Source organism: Petaurus breviceps, unplaced genomic scaffold (assembly GCF_028583685.1).
Source record: "Petaurus breviceps papuanus isolate PSGF00001 unplaced genomic scaffold, PetGlider_PUasm1.0 98, whole genome shotgun sequence".
NCBI lineage: Eukaryota > Metazoa > Chordata > Mammalia > Diprotodontia > Petauridae > Petaurus > Petaurus breviceps.
Genome location: NW_027187460.1, coordinates 14942245 through 14969803, shown reverse-complemented (window position 1 = coordinate 14969803; position 27559 = coordinate 14942245). Strand labels below are relative to the sequence as shown.

General features: G+C 38.5%; 1 protein-coding gene across 2 annotated transcripts in view; it reads right to left on the bottom strand.

The window, feature by feature from the left end:
- Positions 1-27559, bottom strand: part of ZFAT (zinc finger and AT-hook domain containing) — a 317464-nt gene that overhangs the window by 289460 nt on the left and 445 nt on the right. The gene's annotated exons all lie outside the window — the stretch shown is intronic.

Sequence of the window (27559 nt, the reverse complement as noted above, 5' to 3'; positions counted from 1 at the left end):
GGTGCTCTTACTCGCTGAGCCACCTGGCCGCCCCTGCTTAATATACTTTACCAGAAATATATCATGATGGAGACAAAATGAACAATATGCTTCCAAAGAGTATGGATTCTACATAAAATCATAGATTTGGAATTATAAGGGACTCCCCCAAGTTATGTTATCCAATCTCCACTCAGTTCTGAATGCTAGCCTACATCTTGATGAGTAGCTCTTTAGCCTCCACTCAAATATTTCGAGTAACAGAGAACTCATTACACCCTGGCATAACTCATCCCATCTTTGGGATTTCTGCTTGTTCTGCTTGTTGGGAAATTGAGAGATGTTGCTTTAATACTACCATATATAATCTGCATGCTCAAATGAAGCAGGATAAACACATACCCTGGATGTTTTTGAGGAAGCCTCTGTCCTCTCCTGATACCTTTCAAGCTAAGTGCTCTGTCCCAAAATGTCCATAGCCAACTAAATAAATGCATAGAAAAATTATTTAATGAGGGTTTCAGAAGACATTAATATTGCTGGCTACTTGTAGCATAATTATAAGAAAGAATTGGATATTCTTTCTTATATAGGATAACTCTGGGAGGGGAAAGGGGTGACATGAGGGAGACAGGTGATAAAACAACAAAAACATCAATAAATATTTATTTTATGAAAGAAAGAAAAAATGGGGATGGAAGGGATAGTGGAGGCAAGGAGAGACTTTTTTTTTCCCTAATAATGGTAACAGATTTACAAAAACCATTTACCCTTACCCAATCCCTTCATGCCCAATTAAGTAACACAATGGGGCAGAGTTTGGGTTACAACATGGAAATAAGCAAAAGTACCAAAAAGGAATCAAACCAGTGGTCTAGACTCAGTGGTCTTCTTAGCCCTAGCAAACTAAATGGACTAAAGGGACACAAACAACCCAGAGTTCCTACCACTCATTTAAACTCCTTGGATTAACATGGTTTATTTAATCTGTTGATCTTCAAGGGTCTATGGTTGAAGGTTAAGTCCAGTTTTGATCTAGGGAGGACAGAATTTTAATCAATAATCAGATGTTAAGTCGACCTCAATTTCAGGCAATGAGGTAGGCACCAATTTTACTACCCTGTCTTCCTGTCCACCTGGAGCAATACTGGATGAGGGCAGTAGCAAAAAGCGCTAACTATAGCCAACTGCTGGTAACTGCTGTTCCATCTCCAAATGGCAACTAATTTCTGATTTAACTAGAGCCAAAATAAAGGGGAGGCAAATATTGATGGAGCTGATAAATCAAATAAAGGGTTTAAGGATATAAAATAAAGGGAAAAAAAGGGTGGAAAAACCATTTCCTTCACAAATTCCCTCACAGATCTCTTCAAATAAACCAAGTAATAAGTATGTAATAAGTGTTACAAAACACTAAAATTAGAGGCTATTAGCAGCAAACTCAGAGTAAAGAAATGGAAAGTGAAAGTGTTAGCGGAGTCAGGTGCCACCTATACAAAATCTGATGAATTTAGCACTACTGATCATGGGCTGATTTGTTTTTAAAGGCTTTTTGGTTTAGCTAAATCTTTTGGCTTTTTCTCTCAGTTATTAAACAAGCATGGAGTTCCCGTATTCCATTCTACCCTAAACACCACTACCAAACCAACCTTCCTAATTTACAGCTCTGATCACTTCTTTGCTCAAAACTATCCAAATATTTCTATTAGCTACTGAATACATTTCAATCCCCTTACTGTTGGTATTCAAAACATTCCACAATCTGGCTCCAACTTACATATCCCAACTAACACACTGTCCTATCCTCCTTCATATACTCTAAAATCCTGCCAAACTGAACTAGTATTCCCAAATTCATCCTTCCCTTTTCTACTTCCAAATATTTGCTCACATCATCCACTTTACTTGGAATACATTCCCCCCAGACAAAAGAGATTACTCACTCTTTACATCTCATTTTGCTTTGTGAGTACTACTTCTGTAGTTTTCACAGAATCACAGAAAAAAATGAAAGTCCACCTAATAGCAACTAGACTAACCCATGCCTAGCTAAAATCATTTCAACAACATCCCTAACAAGTGGTCGCCAGCCTCAGTTTGAAGACTTCCAATAAGAAGGAATCCTTACCTCTGAAAGAAAACTATTCAATTTATCAATAGCTAAAATTATTAAGATATTTTCCTTACATCAAAACTAAATCTACTTCTGTCCACTACTCCTAGTTCTGTGTTTTGTGTCCATGCAGAATAAATCTAATACTTCATCCCTTTGGCAACCCTTCAAATAGTGAAGACAGTTCATCTATCAATGTCATCTTCTCTTTCCCAAGCTAAACACTCTCTATTTCTTCAACTGATCCTTTGATGGCAGGTTCTTTAGGCCTCTCACCATCCTGATCAGCCTCTTCTAAACACACTCTATGTCCTTTCTAAACAGTGGTGCCCAGAGCCAAATATAAGTAGTCCATATATAAGCTGCCCCAAAACTCTGATCCCCCTCTTATTCTGGATACTATACTTCTCTTAAAGCATACTAAGAGGGGCGGCCAGGTAGCACAGCGAGTAAGAGCACTGGCTCCAGTGTTGAGAAGACCTGGAGATCGAATCCCGGGCTCAGACACTTAGCACCCACCCAGAAACACCTTGCTGTGTAACCTTGAGCAAGTTACTTAACCCCAATTGCTTAGGGGCGGCCAGGTGGCTCAGCGAGTAAGAGCACCAGCTCCAGTGTCGGGATGACCTGGATCAAATCCAGGCTCAGATACTCAGCACCACACCCAGAAATAATAACTGGCCGTGTAACCTTGAGCAAGTTACTTAACCCCAATTGCTTAAAAAAAAAAGCATGCTAAGAAAATTAGCTTTTTTAGCTGTCATGTCACATTGTTGACTTATATTGAGATTTCAGTCTGCTAAAACCCCAAGACTGTCAGGTCTCACCTCCCCCAACTTATATATGTATAGCTGATTCCGGGAAGCCAAATTAGAACTTTACCATTATTTCCTATAAAATTTTACAGAAAGAGAAAAACTGAAGCCTATAGAGGTTAACTAACTGGCCCAGGTTCAAAGAGACAGTAAATATCAGAGGTGGGAGCTGAATCAAGGTCCTCTTTCTGCAAAGCCAGAACACTTTCCGTTGAACCACAGTCTGGTAGCATTCCACTAGGCCCCAACAAACTATGTCCTAGGGCAGGTTCCCCACTCCTTTCCTAGAGTAATGGTTCTCAAACGTTTTTTAAAAACATTACTGAGGAACCCAAAAAGCTTTTGTTTATGTGGGTTATATTTATCAATATTTAAAACTATATTATAAATTAAAACATCTTAGCATCATTATGAAAATAGTTTTGTAGACCTACCAATAGCGTCTCAAAAACTCCCAGACCACATTTTGTGAACCACTGTTCTAGAGTACTGAAAGAACTGGCAGGTCCCTATTAATGATTTCTGAAAGATCTTGGAGAAATGAGTGACGGAATAGGACTAGAGAAAGGCAAAAATGTTATCACAATTTTTAGAGGAAGTTGAATAGTCTCACTAGAGCCAGGCATGGAATCAGACCCAAGTTCAAATCCAGCATCAGACCTTTAACAGCCGTATGAACATGGGCAAGTCACTTGACCTCTATTTGCTTCAGCTTCTTCATCTGCAAAAATGAGTATAATAATATTACCTACCTCCCAGGATTACTGTGAGGATAAAATGAGCACTTAACATACTGCCTGGCATATAGTAGGTGATATATAAATTCTAGCTATTTTTTTTTTCCTAAAAGGAGGTAGAGGAAGGAAGGGTGATTCTGCAAACTATAAGAAGTAGCTAAATTCTAGAATATATAGTTCATTGGTTTATGCACATACATCACATTCTATTTGTATGATATCCTGTCTGATATTGCACAGCATAGTAAAAAGTAAAAAAAAGAAAAAAGTACTGAGCTCAGAGTCAGAATTCCTGGGTTCAAAGCACAGGCCTAACATCTGCCAGTTGTCTGACCACCATCTCTCAGAATCTGTTTCCTCATTTATAAAAAAGGAATAATAACCTAACTCACAGGGCTGCTTTAGGAAAAGTGCTTTGTAAACCTTAAAGCATTATATAAATGTAGACTATCTACCAAACTCTGAGCCTCAAACATGCAATCTTAGGGCCAAATGTAACCTACCTGGTCCCATTATACAGCCCATTTGAGATATTCAGCAAAGAGAATTTTACCTTTTAAGCTATCACACAGCAACAGCCAACTGACTGACTTACTGTCAGGTGTCATGATGGCAGACTGGAATATCAACTTGCAACTGTGCCTGTACAAATTGCATGGGTCCACACACAGGTGAATTTCTGATCCTATGGCCCTCTACAAAAAAACAGAACCATCATTACTAAACTATCGGCTTCCTTTGGTTAGAGACTATCATAATTTTTTTTAAAAGCAACTGTATCTTTGTATCTCAACCAAAGCTAGCCCAAAGATCACTTAATGAATATTTGTTGAATTAGAGGATATATATTTTTGTTTTTCTTCTTTTTGGAAAAAATGCAAATTTATAATCCTGTCATATTTTCTTTTGTACTTTTAATTCAACTGAAAAACATAAAAGGCTTGAACTATGTTTAGATGGTGCAGCATGCTCTGTTTCTATATAGTTAATTGCTAAATAACATTTTCCACCAGGATTATCTCTATCAAAACTAAATGCACTAATTTTGCCTTAGGTCATTTTAATGTTAGCATAAACTTGCATTTAGATATATATATATATTAAACTAATTATTGAAAACAACAAAGTTCCAATAAAAATACAACACTTAGAATGAATGTGTTTGAAATATTAAAACAATATATATATACATATATATATAATAAAATGCTGATGAACATGCCCACTCTTACAGCTCACAAAGTTAACATTTTTGTTAAATGCAGAAAACAACTCCTGTGGGCTTTTCTTTCCTGCAACTGGGTTAACAAAATAAAATGAAAAATGCTTACTATCAGCAATAATTAAAGCTGGGCCAACAGTTGCACTATAATTTTATGCATACATATTTCTTCCAAGCGGAAACTTGTCATAATTTTTTAAAGTGTTATTTTGAAACACTGAAAATAAGAACTCAGAGCACACAATATTAATACTCAAGACAAACATCATGGAGAGGAACCTAAGCTATTTCTTGAAAACAGCAAGAAAAAAAATTGCAAAAAGAAAAAGAAAAAAGGAAGCAAACAGACCCTATAATTTCATTTGGCAACAATATTGTTAAGCTCTTTTACAAGAGAACAGTTGTAACAGAAAGCCCCATAGATGAAAGCTGCTCCATTGTTCAGAGGAGATGGTAATACTAGATTTGGCCATTTAAAGATGATTAAAGACAGTAAAAAGATATAACATTCTTGCCCAAAATTAAAATAAATTTCAAAAACTTTTACTATTTATATGTTAAACATTATATATCTTTAAATCAAGTACCTTGCCTCATATATACTATATATGTATATGTATACACACATGTATGTGTGTGTGAAGATACTTGAGATAGACAGCCAGATATTTGGAAAGGGGGCCTGTCTTACTCTACCCAATTTGAATTCACATTTTAGAAGTTTGTATGATACTATGCCCATATTCAGGACCTTTCACCTACTTTCATTTTTTTTTCTATAATTAACACAGTCATTAGGAAAATCAGCACAGTAGGCACATACAGCTTATCTGAGTAAAGAAATGATTCTCGACCTAGTCTAAAATCCCAGCTCTGCCATTTACCTGTATGCCTCATCTTTCCTTTAGAAAAGCAGGTCACCTAATCTCTTAGTCTGAGTTTCCTCATCTCTAAAATAAGGGTATCTGACTAGATCTTTAAATTACCTTCTACCTCTAAAGCCTATGATCCTATGAGGAATTAGTCTTGAAAGACAGAAAATGATGTTGGTGGTGATGCTGCTGATGATAGTAATAGCTGACATTTGTATAGCACTTTACAATTCACAAAACCCTTTCCTCATAACAATCTGGCTTAAATGCTCACTACTCAACAGAAAGTGTTGTCTCCAAGGTCATCAATGGCCTGGCCTCTTTGCTGCTGAATACAACGGTCTTTTCTCAATGCCCATTTTTCCACAGTATTTGACATCTTTGACTACCACCCTCCTCCCCTTTCTGTATATTCTTTTTTCCTGCATTATGGTTCTCTTCCTATCTGTCTAACTAATGCTCCTCAGTATCCTTTGTTGGGGTCACTGTCCAGCTCCCAGCTGACATCTGAATATCTCTCTTCTTATTTCCTTATACTTTTTCTTGACAATCTCATCAGCTCCCATGGATTCAAGTATCCTCTTCATGCAAATAGCTCCAAAATCTATACATTCAACTCTCATATCACTCCTAAGCTCCAATATCACATGCTGGATGTGAACTGCCTAGTGGATATCTCACAAGCAAATGTAACATTAATGGGATATAAGATCTTCCCTGTCCACTAACGGGCCTATGTGTATCCCCTTTTCCTTAGAACAAGGGACACATTCCAAGATCTAAAGGTACACAGGTATTTCAATCACAGCTATGATACATCCTCAGTCATACAGAGCCCACTGGGAGAGGAACTTGCCCAAGGAGGAGTTTCCTTAGGGGGAGGCTTGCTTGCAGGAAGGCTTTCACATCTTTTGATAGTGAGATAATTAGGCACTGATCCAAGTGGGTTGTGATGCCTTCTGGCTCTAAACCTATTAGCTGAAAACTACAGATACTGGGAGACCAAGATTTTACTTTGGGAGCACACTCATGAAAAGGACCTTTTGATTCCCTGGATGAGGCTCTGAGTAGCTGTTTGTTAAGAGCCCCCGACTACTCTGATTTTGGTGCTCTCCTGGTCTGGTGGTATATGTAGGTGGTTGTATTACTTTATTCAGGCAGTTGATGCCCTGTCTGTTGAATTCTTTCTTGGATACACACTTCTTTCTACTTATCTCTACTTATCTATCTATTAATTAAAGTAAGATCATTAACCCCTTTAAAGCTGTCTTTCCTTTAGAAAAGCAGATCAAAGAATCTGTGCTAGCAGGCCATCCTGGGTGTGCTAGGGTGCTTGCTAATACAGCATATTAAACTCAGCATGTGCAAACAGAATTCATGATCTTTCCCCAGAACATACCTACTCCTAACTGCCTTCTACTGTTTGAAGACACTACCATTCTTCTCTTCAACCTGGTTCATAACCTTGGAGTCCTGCTATACTCTTCACTCTGATACACACACACACACACACACACACACACACACGAACGCACGCACGCACACACACAAGCACACATACAATTAGCTGCCAAGCCTTGCCATTTACATTTCCTCACCACCTCTCCCATCCATTGCATCACAACCACCCTTGTCTAGGTCCTTATCACATCTCACCTGGCCTACAGCAATAGACTACTACTTTTTCTCCCTGCTTCCACTCTCTGCTATGTCCAACCTACCTTCCAAATAACTAGCAAAATGATATCTATATAGTTATGATCGTATCCATAAGTGTGCAAGAGCCAGCTTGAATTGGCTCTCAAGAGCCAATTGTTAAATTTTCAGTGTGAGCATTTATGCACACTCAGATACACACATATACACAGAGATTATTTTTATCCCCATTTTATATATAAGGTTGGTCCAAGAATCACATGAGATAATGTATATAGAGAACTTTGTTAACCTGAAAACAATGTATAAAAGTCACTACTGAGTTGAATAAATGTTTCTCAAGGGCAAGGACTATCTCCCTTTTGTTTTTGCAAAACTAGGACCCAGAAGCGTACCTTAGCATATGCCCTTTAGGGCATATAATTTGCTGAACTAATTTAAAAAACAATATCAGAGAAACTAAAGCTCTAATGAATAAGGGCTCCAAAAGAATGGTAAAGATAACAAAACAAGCTTTTAAATCTATAGCAGAAGCAGGAGCTAGGTGGGAATAGATTCACCACTGGGATATAATATTAAGACACAGTAAAGGGAAAAAAGAAGTAAATTAATTATAACATTTGAGTTGAAAAAGACCTTAATTATCACCTTGTCGAATATGCTCCCAACCTGTTGGATTACCACTTTCTTTTTGTTAATTTTTTAAATTAATTTAGTTTTGGTTTGCAATATTGACTTTTAAAAGATCACCATGAGAAAAAAAAACACAAAAAAAAAAAAACCGATAAAAGAGAAAATACTGTGTTTCTATGGGCATTCAGATTCCATAGTTCTTTCTCTGGATGTGGACAGCATTTTCTAGTATGAGTTTCTTGGGGGTTTTTTTGGTTTGTTTTGTTTTGTTTTAAAGCAATTGGGGTTAAATAACTTGCTCAAGGTTACACAGCCAGGTGTTTCTGGGTGGGTGCTAAGTGTCTGAGCCCAGACTCGATCCCAGGTCATCCAGACTCTGGGGCCGTTGCTCTTACTCGCTATGCTACCTGGCCACCCCTAGCATGAGTTTTTTGGAATTGATTTAGATCACTGCATTGCTGAGAAGTGGTAAGTCTATTACGATCAATCATTGCCCAAAGTTGCTGTTACTATATACAATGTTCTCCTGGTTCATCTCATTTCGCTCAGCATCAGTTCATGCAAGTCTTTCCAGGTTTTTCTGAAATCTGCCTGTTCATCATTTCTTATAGAAATGTAGTATTCCATTACATTCATATACTACGACTTGTTTAGTCACTCCCCACTTGATGGGCATCCCCTCAATTTCCAATTCTTGGCCACCACAAAAAGAACTGCTATAAATATTTTTGTACATGTGGGTCCTTTTCCCATTTTTATGATCTCTGTGATACAGACCTAGTGGTGGTACTGCTGGATCAAAGGACCAAACTGTACTGAACAGTTTTATAGCCCTTTGGGCATAGTTGCAATTGCACTCAAGAATCACTGGATCAGTTCACAACTCCACCAACAATGTATTAGTGTTCCAATTTTCCCACATCTCCAATATTTATCATATTCCTGTTTTGTCATGCCAATATGTTAGGTATGATATGGTACCTCAAAGTTTTAATTTGCATTTCTCTGATCAATATTGATTTAACCCATTTTTTCATATGATTATAGATAACTTTCTTCATCTGTGTAATGGCAAGCAAAGAAGTACTAACACCTTGTTTCAGCTATTTAATTATTTAGCACATTGTTTCAGTTCAAGTTTCTTTTAAGCCTTGGCCATGATTATATCAAGTCTTTGTTAAGAAATGGAACTTGTAAAACTTGCAGTGGGAGGAACTTGTTGATGTAACAGGAAGGGGTGGAACACGGAGGAGCTAATGACCATATATAAGGGGAAGCCCAAGCTGGGAGAGAGCAGAACTGAGAAGGGAAATGGTTATGGAGGCCAGCACTCTGTCTGCTCTGTCTGTGTTTATTTTTGTTTGTGATACTTTGTACAGAAGCCCTAGGACCTTACTGGAAGCCCTGAAAGAGGATTTTCTTGTTGTCTGTTTACAGAAGTCATGGAGGAGGGTTTCAGAGGTCCTGGGACTGTACTGATGATATGTGCTAAGTTCTCAGACCTTGTTGGTGGGTTTTGATTTCACAGGCAGATAAAGAATTTATGATGGTGCCGGCAATATGTATGAATATTATTGTGGTTCTGTTAAGCTTTGTCTTCCCAGAAACAGGAACTGTGAAGGACTTGAGGTGAACTGGATACTATGAGCTTCAATATGAAACTAGACAAGGAACTGGACAAGGAGCTGAGAGCTGCCTACTTGTGAATCCAGGTGACAGTTGGGTAAATTTAGGCAAAAGCTGGGATGATGGAAGAGGAACCATGGAATCTGGAAGCCAGCTTCAGTCAAGATGAAAAGACCTCTCCTTGGGTACTTAGTACTGACTGAAGAGATTATGATTTACTGCAGCCTAGGGATGGGAGAACTTTGTATTCTGTACCTTGTACCTCTTAAGTTTGCTTGAGTTAAGGATGACTGGAAATTAATCTCCAATTAAGAAGAAAGAAGACTTTTTGACTGAGAGAGTAAGACAATATGATCTAGGTGTGGAGAACTCTGACCTTTAAGCTTGCTCCTTAAGGATGACTGAATTAAGGACTTAATGAATGATATCTTTTGCTTAAAACTATGTGGCCACTTTAGTGATAAGTTATGTTGTATCATTGTGAATGCTGTATTTTGGTTTCTTTGAATGTTTTGCTTTAATTTACTGCTGAATAAATAGAGTTAACTACAGATGTGATCAGAACCTTAGAGCTATCCACAGCAGCAGTCCTCTGGAAAGTTGCTCATGCTTGGCTTTACAATCTGAAAACTGCCTGTTCATATCCTTTGACCATTTATTAATTGGGTAATAAATTATATTCTTATAAATTTAACTCAGGTCTCTATATATTTTAGAGATAAGGCCTTTATCAAAGAAATTGCCTGTAAAAACTGTTTCCTAGATTTCTGCTTCCCTTCCAATCCTGGGTGCACTAGCTTTGTTTGTGCAAAAACTTGTAATTTAATGAAATCAAAATTAACCATTTTGTATCTCATAATGCTCTCTATCTCTTGTTTGGTCATAAATTCTTCTGTTCTCCACAGTTCTGACAGGTAAATTACTCTCTGATCTCCTAATTTGCTTGTAGTATCACCCTTTATGTCTTAATCATTTGCCCATTTTGACCTAATCTTGGTATACAGTGTAAGACTATTGGTCTATGCCTAGTTTCTGCAATACTATTTTCCAGTTTTCCCAGCAGTTTATGTCAAATACTGAGTTCTTATCCCATAATGCTGGAATCTTTGGGTTTATCAAACAGTAGATTACTATAGTCACTGACTACTGTGTCTTGTGTATCTAACCTATTCCACTGATCCACCACTCTATTTCATAGCCAGTACCAAGCACTTTTGATGTTTGCTGCTTTATAATACAATTTTAGATCTGGTACAACTAGGCCACCTTCCCTTGCATTTCTTTTCATTAATTCCCTTGATATTCTGGACCTTTTGTCTTTCCAAATGAATTTTGTTATTATTGTTTCTAGCTCTATAAAATAATTCTTTGGTAGTTTGAGTGCTATGGCACTAAGTAAATTAATTTATGTAGAATCGTCGTTTTTATTATACTAGTTAGGCCTACCCATGAGCAACTGCCATTTTTCCAATTACTTATGTAATGACTTTATATATATATATAGTAACATATGACTTTATGTACTGTGTTCATATAGTTCCCGGGTTTGTCTTAGCAGGTAGACTCCTAAATATTTTATTTTGTCTACAATTACTTTAAATGCAATTTCTCTTTCTATCTCTTGCTGCTGGGTTTTGTTACATGTAGAGAGCACAGTGAGGTCTCTACTGAGGACGACTGTAGAGCGCTACCTTTGGCCCTTCCTTGTTCAACATATTTATCAATTCCATAAAAAAAAATTCATATGAAAAATATTTATCAAATTTACAAAGAACTCAAAGCTCAGAGAGATAGCCAATATAAGATAATTGAAGACAAAGAACATCACTAAAATAGTACTCAGCACATAATAGGATCTTAACAAATGCATCATGGTGATTAATTTGTTAATTGATACTATAAACCAGACATGGTTCTAGGTGCTAGAGGTATAAAGACAAAAACTGAATTGATTGGGGGTGGGGGTGTCTCACAGGACACATAAGTTAACATAAAGTAATTGCTTGGAGGAGGAAAAGATTAACACTTGGAAGATAATCAGGAATAGGTTCATACAGGAGATAAGATTTGAGTTGAGCTTTGAAAGGAACTAGGTATTCTGACACAGAGATAAGGAAGAAGTACATTCCAGGCATGAGGAACAGGGTGCAAAGGCATGGAGATATCTGTGAGATACAAAAATATACACCATGGTCAGTGCCTGGAACCTCAGTTTGCCTTCTACTGCTAATGATGACCACTTCAGTTTGAGAGTTTTAATATTTATAAATTCTTCCATATATGTTAAAAGAAAGTTAATCTCACTAGGTCACTAAGCAGCTTAAATAACTTAACCATCATATAAGAGGTATGGGGGTGGGAGTGAGATGGTTGCTGGGTTTTGGCAAACAAAACACACGTACAAGAGAAAAAGGAATTAGAACTGCAAAGGACCTTTAATATTAACTAGTCCAACTTCTTCATTTTGTAGATGAAGAAACAGGACCAGTAGGGTTAAAAGCCTTACTAAAGTAATACAGATATTAAGTCACAAAGCCAATGTAATTGTAGGCTACAAAGAGAAGGGGAAACAAACACAGAGGCATAGCTTCTAGGAACACACTTGTTAGACCACATCTGGGATTCTGAGTTCACTTCTAGCTGCCATCTCTTAGGAGAAATGTTGGTAAACTGGAGCAGTGGTTGGCACACTTCAGACTAAGGGCCATTGTTTGCACATTCCTGAGTTGGAAAGCATCCTTAATAGGTCAACCAGGATGATAAAGGGCTTCAAGAAAATGCCTTATGAAGACTGATTATAGCTACTAGTAATGTTTTATCTACAGAAAAGAATACTGGGGGGTGAACATTATAATTTTCTAGATTTTGAAGAGCTGTCTCATACATGAGGGATTAGAATTGCTCTTACTGCCTGAAGAGGCTAGAACTAAGAGTAATGGGTAGAAGTACAAAAAGGCAAATTAAGACTTGATGGAAGGAAAACATTCCTAAGAATTAGAGCTATCCAAAGTGGATCCCATAGTGGAGTAAAGGTTTTTTTTAACTGCTTATCAGCTATTACAGAGGGAATTCTTATTAAGGAATAGGTTGGTTTAGGTCTTCTGATGTCCCTTCCAATGCTTAGATAATGTAATATGAGGAAGAATTAAGGTTCAAAGAATCATTGACTTGGGTCTGGAAAGGATCTGGAAGGTAAATTAGCCTAATTTTCTGCCAAAATCATAACTTTGCCAATATGTGCATATCTATCCTATACTTGAACACCACTAGTTAAGGGGAATATCACCTCCTAAAACAGGCCATTCCACTTTTAGACAGTAAACTTGGACTAAGCCACAAAATAACAACTCTCAAAAAGACCTGAAAATAAATGTAAGAAATACAAATGAGATTAAAATTTTATTTGTCTATTTTATGTATCATTAGATCTGGCATTAGTTATAAAGTGATCTAAATATTATCCTCCTCCTGAAATACTCTAAGTTCAGTTCTAATCAATTCTTTCTATGTCTCTCTTACACACACACACACACAGAGCATCATGGCTCAGCACTTCTCCAATGTTCTCATCTGGTTGGATGAATTTTTATCTTCCCAAACACAGAAAACAGATCCTCTCTTTTTTTTCAGAGAAAAACTTCTGATGCAGCTTATCTCTAGAGAAGCTGAGTATAAGTAGAAGTTGAGAATCCTGAGAAGCAGACAGGTAACACCTCTTCCCATCCTTTTGTTAATGTCACTGATATCTTTAGGTCTCCTCCTCAGTCTCAGCAAGCATCTTCAGGGAGGCCCCACTCAGGACCACTCCTGGAGCTGGTGCCAGCTTCCTGCCCCCATGCTCTACCATCCAGAACTCCATGTATTCTGCAGGCTTACCAACAGCTCCTAACCTAAGAAAACCCTCTAATAATTGGAGGTTTCAAATCTCCTCCATCTCAGGTCTCAGCCTCTGCAAGCAGCTCAGTTCTGGCCAGTCAAGTCAGCCTAGCCAAATCTCAAATCCCCATTATTGGCTCAGACCCCTGTAAAGACATGCAAAGCTTTTATGGTCTAAATTCTGACTTCCCAGGAACACTTTTTTAATTAATATTTTTCTTTGAAAACAGCTACCCCTCTGCAAACATCACCTTGCACCTAACCCACACCTTTGTAAGAAAATAGGTACTTGGGGAGGCTAGGTGGCACAATGAATAGAGCACCAGCCCTGGAGTCAGGAGGACCTGAGTTCAAATATGACCTCAGACACTTAACACTTACTAGCCCTATAACCTTGGGCAAGTCATTTAACCCCAATTGCCCTGGTCTTCCCCCCTCCAAAAAGCAAAAAAAAAAAAAAGTGCACTTAATAAATGATTAATTGAATTGTATCTGTTTTGAAAATGCTGTTGCCTCTACCAAAAATAAAGAAATTCTTTCAATCAATGCAGATCCAAACCTGTTCTGCAACATAGTCTTAAAGCATTGCCACTTGGTGTATGTCAGGGGTAAGACTTGCACTCAAGAGCAAAGGTCATTCTCTATTCACTATGTTATGGCACTTCACTTTTACTTAGGAATAAATAAAATTCAACTTTTTCTTAAGAAATTTTTTTTTTTGGAGGCAACTGGATTATGTGACTTGCCCAGGGTCACACAGCTACTAAGGTGTCTGAGGCCAGATTTGAACTCAGGTCCTCCTGGCTCCAGGTTAGCACTCTATCTACCATACTACCTAGCTGCCCCAACTACTTAGGAAATTTTCAAAAGAAATTATGTTGATTTAGTGGAAATTGGTTTAACAAATAATTCTGGTTTATTGGCAAACATAATTGCTTTTATTGGTTTCTAGCACTATTGAGAAATTTTAACAAAATCTTACAAGTCATCTAACCCAACCTCCTTCCTACCCAACAAGGGAATATCCTTCAAATCACTCATACTGGAAAGAATACTAGCTCTGGAATCAGTCAATCCCCCAGTCTAAAAGAGGTCAGCACCCACTTCTGCCACTAAACTACTTGTTTGGTCTTGGGCAAGTCACTTAACTTCTCTTGACCTTAGTTTCTCCTTCAGCAGGTTGATGACCTGTGGTCTGAGAACTCCAGTCCTATTATCCTATGAACAACCCCCTGAGGTTGTCATCATTTCTGCTTGAACAATTCCAGTAAAGGCCAACTTACCATATTCTAATGTCAAACAGATCTAATTATCAGGAAGTTTCCCCTTTAGGGTTAATAAATTTGCCACCCTGTAATTCCCATTTTGGTGCTACTAATTCCACCTTATGGGGCCAAGAAGAACAAATGGAATCCTTCCTTCTACATGACAGGTCTCTAAACATTTGAGGATAGTGACTAGGTCAGTGAAGAGGTGGGAAAAATAACTGAGGAGTGGAAGGACTGAAGACCATGGTGAGAACAAAGAACAGGGTAAGGGGTAATAAGGCAGAGGGAAAGATGGAATGATAATGTTACTATCACATAAGGGAATTTCAGAGTTCATGAAAATGGAAGTAAAACAAACACACATGGGTGATGAGCAGAGGAGGGATCTCTATGCATAGCTGAGGTGGACTAGAGTGTACCCAGGTCATGGGAACAGAGCAGACGGTAGAGGCAAGAAGCTGGAGTCCTTGTTTGTTGTTTCAGTCGTGTCCCTCTCTTTATGACCCCACTTGGGGGTTTTCTTGGCAAAGATCCTGGAGTGGTTTGCCATTTCCTTCTCCAGATTATTGTACAGAGGAAGAAACTGTGTCAAACGGGGTATTAAGTGACTTGCCAAGGGTCACCTAGCTAATAAGTTTCTGAAGGCAGATCTGAACTCAGGAAGAGTGTATCTTCTGGACTCCAGGCCTGGTGCTCAATCCACTGCGCCACCTAGCTGCCACTTAGAGCCCAGAGGAAACATCAATATGCACGTTTTTTCTCCCATTGTGATGTGAGTTCCCTGAGGGCAGAGGCTGTTGTTGATCCCTAGTTCTTAGCACTGTGCCTAGCAGATAGTAAGCACTTAAGGCGGCTGCCTATCTAGAAGGGGCAAACTACTTGACTTGTCAGTATTTCCAAGTAATCTAAGACTCTGTAAATTACAGGGGAATGGAAATTCCTTCCAGGGATGAAATAACAGGTCCAGATTCACCACTCCATTCCCACCCACTCACCAACCCTACCCCATCCCCACCACAAAAAAGATCTACCTAATAAGAATCAATCAGCAACTCAGGTCATTCTAAAGATCCACTAGGGGGAGATAAGGCGTAAATTTTCATTCAGTTTATACAACTGAATAAATTATTTTAACCCTTTGTAATTTCAAATTCAAAGATGACACAGGGAATTTTATCAGGTTCAGACTAATTCATGTATTTATTTATTAGAAACATTCCTGGACATTTACCTGAACATGAAGAAACATCATTCATTCAGACCGCTCTAAAGAAGCAGCACTGACTTCAGTAACTCACACTTTTTTTAAATTAATATGAGGCTTTAAGTACTCATCTAATGAACAGTAAAGATTTTAAAAGATAGAAAACAAGAAAGATTTTTCTTAATGTCTTCTCTACATCTAAAAAATAGGAGATATCTAGAAAATAAAATAACCTATCATTGATGTTGGAAGTAGACCTGATGCCTGTACTCTGTTAGTTCAGGTTAGATTTTTAGGATAAAAGAAGACACTCATAAATCATTGAACATTTAAGAAAAGGAGGTTTTATCTGGCATTAACATGTTACATGAGGATACAATGGCACTTAGCTTCTAAAGACACAGCCTCCTCCCCTTCACACCACCCCCATCTTCATAAAGAACTGCATCTCATCAGTGTACAGTGAATTGAATGATCCTCAGAAATCCACCAGGGCCCTGAGTCTATGAGCGACTTTTCATGCCTTTAGGTAACCAGGAAGCTATGGTCAATGGAGTCAGGGGCCAATCAGTAACAGCCCCTTTTACTTTAAGGGAAAATTATTCCCTGGGGGCTGAGGAACCCTCATGTATATTGGTCCTATCACACCTGACATTTTCATATATAACACTATGGGAGATAAATGGTTCCCAGCAAATGTGTCCCAGACAAATAAGTGTACAGTAATAGTGCTAATGTATGCCTCAGAGGCTCTAGCTCTACACTAATTCACAATATCACTTCAGGTAGACTACTTAAACTCTAATTAGAACATCTCCAAGTTCCAAAATTCTACTTCTAATTTCTATTGTTATAACAGATTTCAGTGCATTTTAGAAACTAACCCTCCAGAAGGTATGGCTTTTCTGTCCCACAGATGTGAAAAAAAAACAAGTTTAGAAGGATCAACCGACCCAACATGCAAAGAGAGCCAGAAACAAAACCAAAGCCTCTGCAGTGGTAACAGGGAATTTATTAATTTTTGTGGTTCCAAGGGACAAGACTAAGCCAGTGAGTGGAAAATATAAATAGGCAGATTTCAGTTCAATATAAGGGAGAGTTTCTTCCTCAAAAAACATTGTGGAGAAAAAATTTTTAAATAAAGGTCATTCAAAAAAATTAATGCAAATGCAAAAATTACAAAAGCCATCAGCTGCAGGGGAAATCCAACCTGTAGACCACCCACCTCCTCAGTTCCCCATAGCCACTTCCATTTCCACTACCATGAGATTGAAGCCAGGTGGTTCAACTGGCTTCCCCTTCTCCTTCTACCCACTAAATACGGCCATAGACCCATATTCATCTTCAGTCCTATGGCTTTTTCTCTAAATTCTCCATCAAAGATCTGGTTCATCAATTCTAATTGCTCTAGCCAGTTCTATGCCAATAATTCTCAAAACTACACGTCTGAAGACCTCTCTCCTAAGCTCCAGTTCCACATTTCCAACTGTCTGGTAGACATTTTCACCTGGACATCTAACTGTTGCTTCAAAGGCAACATATATAAAACTGAACTTATTGGTTTTTTTCCCCAGAAAATCAGTCGGCTTCCTTATTTCTATTATTGTACCAGTATACCCGTAATTATCCAAGCGCAAAACTCTAAATTCATCTTTAAATTCAATCTCTTTCTCCCTATTATATATGCAGTCTGGTGCCTGATTCTATCAATTATTTCTTCATGCTTCTCATATCTAGCCCTTCCTTTCTATTCCTACTGCTATAAAGAGGAACAATAAGGTAGATCCTCAAAAGTAAGAATGAATACCTTTTGGGATAGCCAAATGTAAGGAATGGGCTTAACATTTTAGTTAACTCTTCTAGGAGCACTTGTTCAGTCATTTTGCAGTCATGTCGACTCTTCATGACCCCATTTGGGATTTTCTTGGCAAAGATACTAGAGAGGTTTTCCACTTCCTTCTCCAGCTGATTTTTCAGATAAGGGACTAACGCAAACAAGGTTAAGTGACTTGCCCAGCGACCACACAGCTTGTCAGTGTATGAAGTCAAATTTGAACTCAGGAAGATGAGTCTGACTTCAGGTCTAGCACTGTATACATTGCACCTCCTAGCTCCCCACCTTAGAGTACTCAGAATCACATGTATCAGTGATATACCTTGGGTACCAAGGGCATAGAACAAACCAGGAAGCACTAGAACCAAAAGAAGGGTTAAGTCTGGTAATTAGAACATAGAAGAGAGGGAAGCATATATATATATGTATGTATACTCATTTAATATTGCTGGGCTTGCAATCAGGAAGGCCTAAATTCAAGTTCCACCTCAGACACTCATCAGCTGTGAGATATTAGGGAGTCACCGATCCTTTGAACCTCAGTATCCTCATTTGCAAAATGGGAACAATAACCACAGCTACCTCAAAGGGCTGTTGTGAAAATTAAATGAAATAATGGAAGCATTCTGTAAAACTTAAAATGCTGTGTTATTTTTAGCTGTTACTATTGCAATGAAACATAAAGGAAGAAAAGAAAAAACCATTATCACACTACTGGTCACAAATAAGTTGGTTTAGATACAGTGTTTTTAAACTTACTAATAGTCTGAGATTTAGAGATAATTATATGACAGATTTTATAGCTGAGAAAATGGAATCTTGTTAAAATATATGTAATTGTATCTTATCGATTAATATTTCCATTCTAAATTAACATGAAAGCCATAATGCAATACGAAAGAATTAAAATTACTAAGGAGAGTTAATCTGAATAGCAATAAAAAAATGACATTTATATGATGCTTTAAAATGTACAGAGTGCTTTACATATATTAACCATTCTGGTCTTCAAAATAATACCATGAATACCACAAATGCTTTCATTCCCATATTCTAGATAAGCTAACTGAGGCTCAGTGACTCTTTGACAGTGGTTACACAGGTTTGTGTTGAAAGCAGTATTCAAATCCAGGACCCAATTGTAAATACATCACTCTCTCCTCTAAACCACACTGTCTCTTGTAGAAATATGAGCTCTCATTTGTTAAATGTTTCTAAAAAAAAATTAATCTTAAATCAAAGTTTCTTCACCCGTCCAAGTATAAAGGATTTCCAAAAGAAGACAGCAAATAATTTATGTGTTTCAGATAAATTCAAATTCATTAAGGATGGAGGCAGAGCCAAGATGGCAAAGTGAAACAGGGATTCACCTAAGCTCTCCTTCAAACCCCTTCAAATATTTCTAAAAAGGGAATCTGAACAAATTCCAGACTGGCAGAATCCACAGAGACTGAGTGTCACATATTTCCAGCCCAAGACAACCTGGAAGGTCAACAGGAAGAGTGTTGCACTGGGCTTAGAGAGGAACACAATCTAGCACACAGAATGCACCAGCGCAGACTTGACCATAACCCCAGCAGACTGAATCACTGGCAGCAGTGGTGATTCCCAGACCTCTCAGAGCAAGAGGGGAATCTATCAGAACTGGGTGAGAGGGAAGCCCTTATGCAGGGCCTGAAGCAGCAGCAACAGTTACTCCTAGGGCTATCCTATCAGCCCACAAACTGAATATTTGAAAGTCACCAATTTAAACTTCCAAGAGGCAAGATGGTGGAGTAAGTAGTCAGTCGCTCTCACCCTCCCATATCGACTTTGAAAAACCCAGAGAAGATTGCCCCATAGTGGAATCAGCAAAAACATGGGGTACAGTAGTTGTCTAGCTCGGGAGGCTAGGGGGTCCTTCTTGCTGTGGCTGAAGGGGACCAGTACAGGAAGGGAGCCAGCCCAGCAAGTCAGCAGCAAGCCCCACCTCAGCAGATCAGCGGGAGATTCTGAGCCCCAGGGCGGAGTAGCAGGCCAGCACCAATACCAGGCACATACCAGTCACCACCACTAGCTCCAGCTCAGCACCAGGTAAGCTACCAGACCACTACAACATCCAGCAACCAGTACTTGAGGCCCCAGCACAGAAAACCAGTAACCAGGCCCCTAGCCTCCAGCACAAGAAGTCTGAGACAGTGCCCCCTGGGCCCCAGAAGCAGAGATCAGATTTGAAAGCCAGAAAAAAGGCAAACAACATGAGCAAGAAGAATCAAAGAAAAACAATGACCATAGAGAAGTATCTCGGTAACAGGAGATCAAAACACAAATTCAGGAGAGAAGAACATGGTCAATATACACATATCTGAAACCTCAAAGTGAAATATGAACTGTTCTCATTCCCAAAAAGCCTTCTTGGAAGAGCTCAAGAAGGATTTTAAAAGTCAAATAAGAGAAGCAGAAGAAAAATTGAACAATTCCTTTAAAAATACAATTGACAAAATGGGAAAAAAGTAAAGGAAGAAAACAACTCCTTAAAAAGTAGAATTGGTCAAAGGGAAAAAGAAGTATAAAAGCTAATTGAAGAAAACAATTTGTTAAAAATTAGAATTGGGCAAGTAGAAGTTAATGACTATGATACATCAAGAAACAGTCAAACAAAATCAAAAGAATGAAAAAATAAAAGAAAACATAATATACGTCATTGGAAAAAGAACTGACCTGGTAAATAGATCCAGGAGAGAAAATTTAAGAATTATTGGTCTACCTGAGAACCATCATGAAAAAAAGAACCTGGACCACACCTTTCAAGAAATCATTAAGGAAAACTGCTCTGAGGTCCTAGAACCAGAAGGTAAAATAGGGACTGAAGGAAACCATGGATCACCCTTTTAGGTGATCTCTTTTAAGATCCCAAATTGAAAACACCAAGGAATATCGTAGTCAAATTCCAGGATTATCAGACCAAGTAGAAAATACTGCAAGCAGCCAGAAAGAAACAATTCAAATATCATGGAACCACAATCAGGATTATGTAAGACCTTGCAGTTTCTAGATTAAAAGATCAGAGGGCTTGGAATATGATATTCAACAAGGTAAAGGAGCTTGGATTACAACCAAGAATCAAGTACCCCACAAAATTAAGCATAATCTTTCAGGAGAGGAGAAGGACATTCAGTGAAATAGGGGACTTCCAAACTTTACTGATGAAAAGATCAGAACTCAAACTATAACTGGAGGGACTTTGGGATAGCGGATCGCCAGCAGCTATGTTGGTTTCCAGAATTATCAACCCATAAATGTCATAGGCAAAATAAAAGGTCAGTGTGGACTTTGGAAACACGGGGTCCAAGAGTGCAGGCCAGCCTCTGCCCCCAGAGGGAGAAGCGGCACAGGCGCGGCAGCCACCGCCACATGGCTGCTTCAGAGCTCCTGGCCTACAGATCGTAGGGGGACCAAACAACCATTCTGAGGGGTAATCGCTCTTGCTTTAACCTGCCTGGATCTGGATGACTGTCTTGGGTGGAGGTTCCAAGGTGTGTGACCAGGTGCCAGAGCTTGTGGAGGCTTCTGGGACGGCACCAAACTAATAGTCTGTCACCTGCAAAAACCCCAGTGATTTGGGACAAAGCTCTCCTCTCTGGAAGCAGAGTTCTACTGTGGCAAAAAGCTCAAAAGTCAAGTAATTGAGTGGCAACATGGGCAAGTAAAGGAAGCAATGCAAGCACAGCAGTCAAACCTTAGATTCCTATTTTGGGGACAATAAGGATCAAAGCGTGGAACAGGAGGAAGACAATGAAGTCAGAACTCCTGCATCAAAAGCTTCCAAGAAAAATATGAACTGATTACAGGCCACAGAAGGATTTTGAAAACCAAATAAGAGAACTGAAGGAAAAAATTGGGAAGAGAAATGAGAATTATGCAAAAAAAATCATGAAAAACAAGTCAACAACCTGACTGAAGAAAATAACACCTTAAAAAATAGACTAACTCAAATGGCAAAAGAGGCTCAAAAAGCCAATGAGGAGAAAAGTTCCTTAAAAAGCCAAATGTGCCAGATGAAAAAAGAATTTCAAAAGCTCACTGAAGAGAATAATTCCTTCAGAATTAAGACTGGAGCAAATGGAAGGTAGAGACTTTATGAGAAATCAAGATACTATTAAACAGATCCAAACAAAAGAAAAATAGAAGACAATGTGAAATATCTCATTGGAAAAACAACAGACCTGGAAAATAGTTCCAGGAGAGAGAATTTAAAAATTATTGGACTACCTGAAAGCCATGATTAAAAAAAGAATCTAGAAATCATCCTTCAAGAAATTCTCAAGGAAAACTGCCCAGAAGGCAAAATAGAGGTTGAAAGAATTCACCGCTCACCTCTTGAAAAAGATCCCATAAAGAAAACTCCTGAGGCAGCCAGGTAGCACAGCGAGTAAGAACACCAGCCCCAGAGTTGGGATAACCTGGGATCGATTCCGGGCTCAGTCACTTAGCACCCACCCAGAAACACCTGGCCGTGAAACCTTGAGCAAGTTACTTAACCCCAATTGCTTTAAAAAAAAAAAAAAAAACCTCCTAGGAATATTATAGCCAGGTTCCAGAATTCCCAGATCAAGGAGCAAATATTACAAGCAGCCAAGAAGAAACAATTTGAATACTGTGGAAACACAATCAGGATAACACAGGATCTGGCAGCTTCTATACTGAGGGATCTAAGGGCTTGAAATATGATATTCCGGAGGTCAAAGGAGCTGGATTAAAACCAAGAATCACCTACCCAGCAAAACTGACTATCATGTTTCAGGGGAAAATATGGTCACTCAATGAAATAGAGGATTTTCAAGCTTTCTTGATGAAAAAGCCAGAGCTGAATAGAAAATTTGACATTCAGATCCAAGAAGCAAGGGAAGCATGAGAAGGTAAACAGGGAAAAGAAGCCATAAGGAAATGATCAAAGTTGAACTATTTACATTCCTACATGGAAAAACAATAATTGTAACTTATTAAACTTTTCTCAGTATTAGGATAGCTGCATATGTTTGTATACATACATATATATGTCTATATAAGAGGGTATAAGGGCATATGAAATACATATGTGAGTGTGTGTATATATTTGTACAGGTATACATAGACAGAGGGCACAAGATCAATTGAATAGAAAGGGATGACACTTAAAAGGTGAAATTGAGAAGTGAGAGAGTAATATAATGAGAGGAGATGGGGAAAGACAGAATAGGGCAAATTATCTCATATAGAAGAAGCAAGGGAAAACTGTTACAATGGAGGGGAAGAGCAGGAAGGCAAAAGGGAATGCGTGAACCTTACACTCATAATTTGGCTTAGGGAGGGAATGAAATACAAACTAAATAGGGTATCTCTCCCTACAGGAGAGTAGGGGGGAAGGGGATGAGAGGGGAATGACGGAGGGGAGGGCAGGTTGGGAGGGAATGGTAGTTAGAAGCACACATTTTTGAAAGGGACAGGGTCAAAGTAGAGAACCGAACAGGTGGGGGGTAGGATAGGATGAAGGGAAATATAGTCAGTGTTTCACAATATATCCACTACGGAAATGTTTTGCCTAGATACACATGTACAACCTATATTGAACTGCTTATCTTCCCAGTAAGGGTGGGTGACATGGGAGGAAGGGAAAGAATCTGGAATTCAAAGTTTTAAAATCAAATGTTTAAAATATATATATATATATATATATATATATATATAATTATTTTTTTTTTTACATGCAACTAGGAAAAAAGATATACAGGCACTGGGGTATGGAGATGCATCTTGTCCTACCGGAAAGTTGGAGGGGAGATGAGGGAGGACTGGGCAGATTGGGGGAGGGTGTATACAGTGGGATCCCTGTTTTGAAGTGGTGGATAGGGGAAAGACAGGGAGAAAATTTGTAACTCAAAATCTTGTGGAAATGAATGATGTAAACTAAAAATAAACATAAAATTTAATTTAGAAAGAAAGAAAGAAAAGACCAAAACTCAATGGAAAATTTGATCTTCAAATTATTAAGGACAGTAATTGTTCTGTTTTTGTCTCTCTCCCTAGCACCTACCACAATGCCTGGCACATAGTAGGTATAAATGCATGGTGCCAGAGAAGAAAAAAAATAATCTTTCCATGAACAAAGTGGCTTCCTGGGAAGGTCATAAAATATAAACATACAGCAAATCCTCTTTAACAGATAAATAAATAATCTGAGTGATAATTACACCAAAGCTCTGGGAATCCAAAGTGCCTTAAGATAGAATTCCACATAAGACAGGTATGCCTACCTTGGAACCCTTCCCAGACAGTTCATTCACCAGAGACATAATAAGAGCCTTCACTGTAAAACAGTCTCATGTACCAATAGCATATTAACAGGGCCGGCCCTCTGTTAGGAAATGTACAATATGGGAATTGGGCTAAATGGTAAGAGAAGTAGTGGAGTCTAATGGATAGGCTTCACCTGATTCAAATACTCTTTCCATCACACATATTAGCTGTGTAACTATGTACAAGTGCCTTAAACTTACTGAGCCTCAATTTCCTCATCTGCAAAATGAGAATGATATATGTCAGATCTAACTCAGGGTTATTGTGAAGTTCAACTGAAATAGTTTATATAAAGCATTTTGCAAACGTTAAGGGACTATTTCTCTTTTTTGTCTACCCCTATGAATTCATTAACGTAGAGTTCTCTCTAATGAACCTCCCTCTACCTATAATTTAAGAGATTAAATTCGGTCACTGATTCTGACTTGCCCAAGGTCACATGGCTAGGGTGTTTCAAAGGCATAATCTGACCCCAAGTCTTAAGAAAAGGTCTCTAGCCACTGTACCTCACTTCCACTCAAAGTACTATGTAACTGTCAGCTATTATTAACATGATCTCTAAGATTCATACTAGTTTTAAATCCAACAATTCTATGATTTCTGGGCATCTGTTTTTATAGCCTTCTATTCTAACTAAAAATCCATTACTCTTCATAAAATTTCATCTGTACTGCCTGTTTGCTATAAGTTCATTAAGGGAGAAGATCCATGTTTTTTCAAAATAATCATGTGGAGAGGACCTTACACAGCTGTGCACATCTAAGTACTTGATTTACTAAATGCGATTGTGAACAAATTGACCTTGTAAAGGTAAAACTTCTCTAGATTTGATTGAAATAATGTTTGCAGGCAATTTCTTTTTGCCTTTGGAAGTGAGGATGTGGAGGGACAGGATAGACAAACATTCCAGGCTTAAGGCTATACCAAAGTGGAATCTGATTTCTCAGACAGTACTGAGTTCCTTAACACTGGACATCTTCAGTTTAGACCAGAATATCACAGAAGCAAACACTCAGGTAAAGAGTGGAACAGAGAACCTTGAAAGTTACTGCCATTTCTGAGATTCTATAGCTTCATGAATCTTAGGAAGTGATGTAATATCCTTGAATGAGCACTAGATCAAGAGTTATTAAACATTTGGGGGTAATGGATTCCTTTGGCAGTCTAATGAAGTCTGTGGACCTCTTCCCAGAATAAATATTTTGAATGCATAAAATATATAGCATTACAAAAGAAACTAATTGTATTGGGAAAAGTTAGCAAAATAGTTTTTAAAAATTCGTTGGCCCCAGATTAAAAACCCCATACTTGAAAGAAAATCTGAGTTCTATTCCTGGCTCTGCTGTGTGATTTTAGGCAAGTCACTCCATCCCATTTCCTTATCCTGGTTTAGAATAGATGATAGCTAAGATCTAACAGGCTTGTAACTCTTATTTTCTTACAAGCAGGTACCTACTACATTTATTTTTAATTGCCTTCCCATACCTCACTGCTGGAAGGCAATCAGTAAATAAACTGTTACTTATTAAATGCCTACTATGTGCTAGGCACTATGCTAAGTGCTGAGGATACAAAGTAATGTAGAAAGCAATCCCTGCTTCCAAGGAACTCATTGTCCAATAATGTGGAAACTATGTACCAACAAGGTACATGAAGGATAAACTAGAGCTAATCAACAGAGGGAAGGTCCCAGCATGGACGGGGATGGGGAAAAGTTTCCTGCAGGAAGAGAGATTTTTCACTGGGACTTGAAGGAAGCCAGAAATCATCAAACAGAATTTTTTACCTCTCTTAGGGTACCTAACATTCTACTAGGCATTATCTGGATCTGAGCCCTCTATTTTGTAATAAAACTCATGTTTCCACAAAAACGTCCAGAAAGGTAGGTAGTACAAAGTATTATTTTGTCTATTTTGCAGATGAGGAAACTGAAGCATAATGAAGCAAAGCCCAAAGTTGCACCAGCTAATGTGCTTTGAACTCTGGTCTTCTGGCTCCACAACTCTGAGGTAAGGGGTGCAAGAATCACCAGGAGGCAGCCGAGTGGCACAGCATGTAGAGCACTCAGGAAGACTTGAGTTCAAATTTAGCCTCAGACACTTACCAGCAGTGTGAGTCTGTGCATGTCACTTAAACATGATCACAGTCTGCCTCAGTTTCCCTATCTGTGAAATAGGTATGATAATAATAGTACCTGCTCTTATGGTACTAGTCCTGAGGTGCTTTACAAATAATAATTGCAAAGCACTTTGCAAACCTTAAATACAAACTATCATTTCTCTGTCATCTCTGAATTCCCCACCCACCAGTGCCTAGAGCTTGGGTAGTGGCATCCTATGAGAATGTCATTTTTAGGAACAAAACTTGTTTTAGTTGGAAAGCACCATTGAGAAAACCTAGTCAGTCAATTGATAAAGAAGTATATACAAAGACTGGCAAAAGCAAGGTCCCTGAACTCAAGGAGCTCACATTCTTCACAGGATTAAGTAACACGCAAACAACTCTATCCATGCAGTGCACACGGAGGAGAGAATGCATTGGTTGTGGCTTAGAAGGGAACTAGGGCAGGCCTCTCTTTTTACAGAGGAGGAAACTGAATGTCAAGGAAACTCAAATTTTTGTCTCATCAAGTGGCTTAATTTAAACTCCATTCAATATTTAATAAAAATAATGCGTCATGGGAGAGGAGCCAGTTGCTAGATACAAAGTAGCGGGGAAATTGTTAAGACTAGAGTCAGGAGAACCTTCTCCAGAGCCTCTGTTTCCTCACCTGTAAAATTGGAAAGACAGTGCTTGCACTCTCTACATCACAGTACCATGGTGAGAAAAAAAAACCCTATGTAAGTGAGCTGTGACTTTTCCCCCCCCAAGATTTGTCATGTAACCACACAACCCTTCTGGGGCCAAGATGCTGTATTACCATCCCCGTTTTTCAGATGTCTGTGGCTGAATTTGAATTCAGGCATATAAAGTAAAACTTTATGGCAATATAATAACATAATATGGCAACATGCAAAGCAATCACTGCAAATTGTTACTGTTATCCAGAAATGTATCCCTTAAAAACACAGGCACACACTAAGTTAAAATAACAAAAGAAAAAAAATTCTGTTTTCAATATGTTTTATTTTTCTTTTCTGCGCCTGAATTCTCATTAGATAATTAGCTTCTTTACTCCTTTCGATCAAAAACAAACAAAAAACGAAGTACAAATTTCACTTGGCCTGAGAGTCTTTGGAAGACGCCCTCGCAGCCCCCCACCTCTCCAACTTCCCCCGGATTTGCAATAGTATTTTCACCGCCACCAAGAAGGCTCCTCCTGGCCCAGCCTAATAGGTCAAAGAAAAGCACGTGTCGCCCCAAATCGCCAGAGCGGCTCACCCCGTTTCCATGGAAATCTATCCTCCTT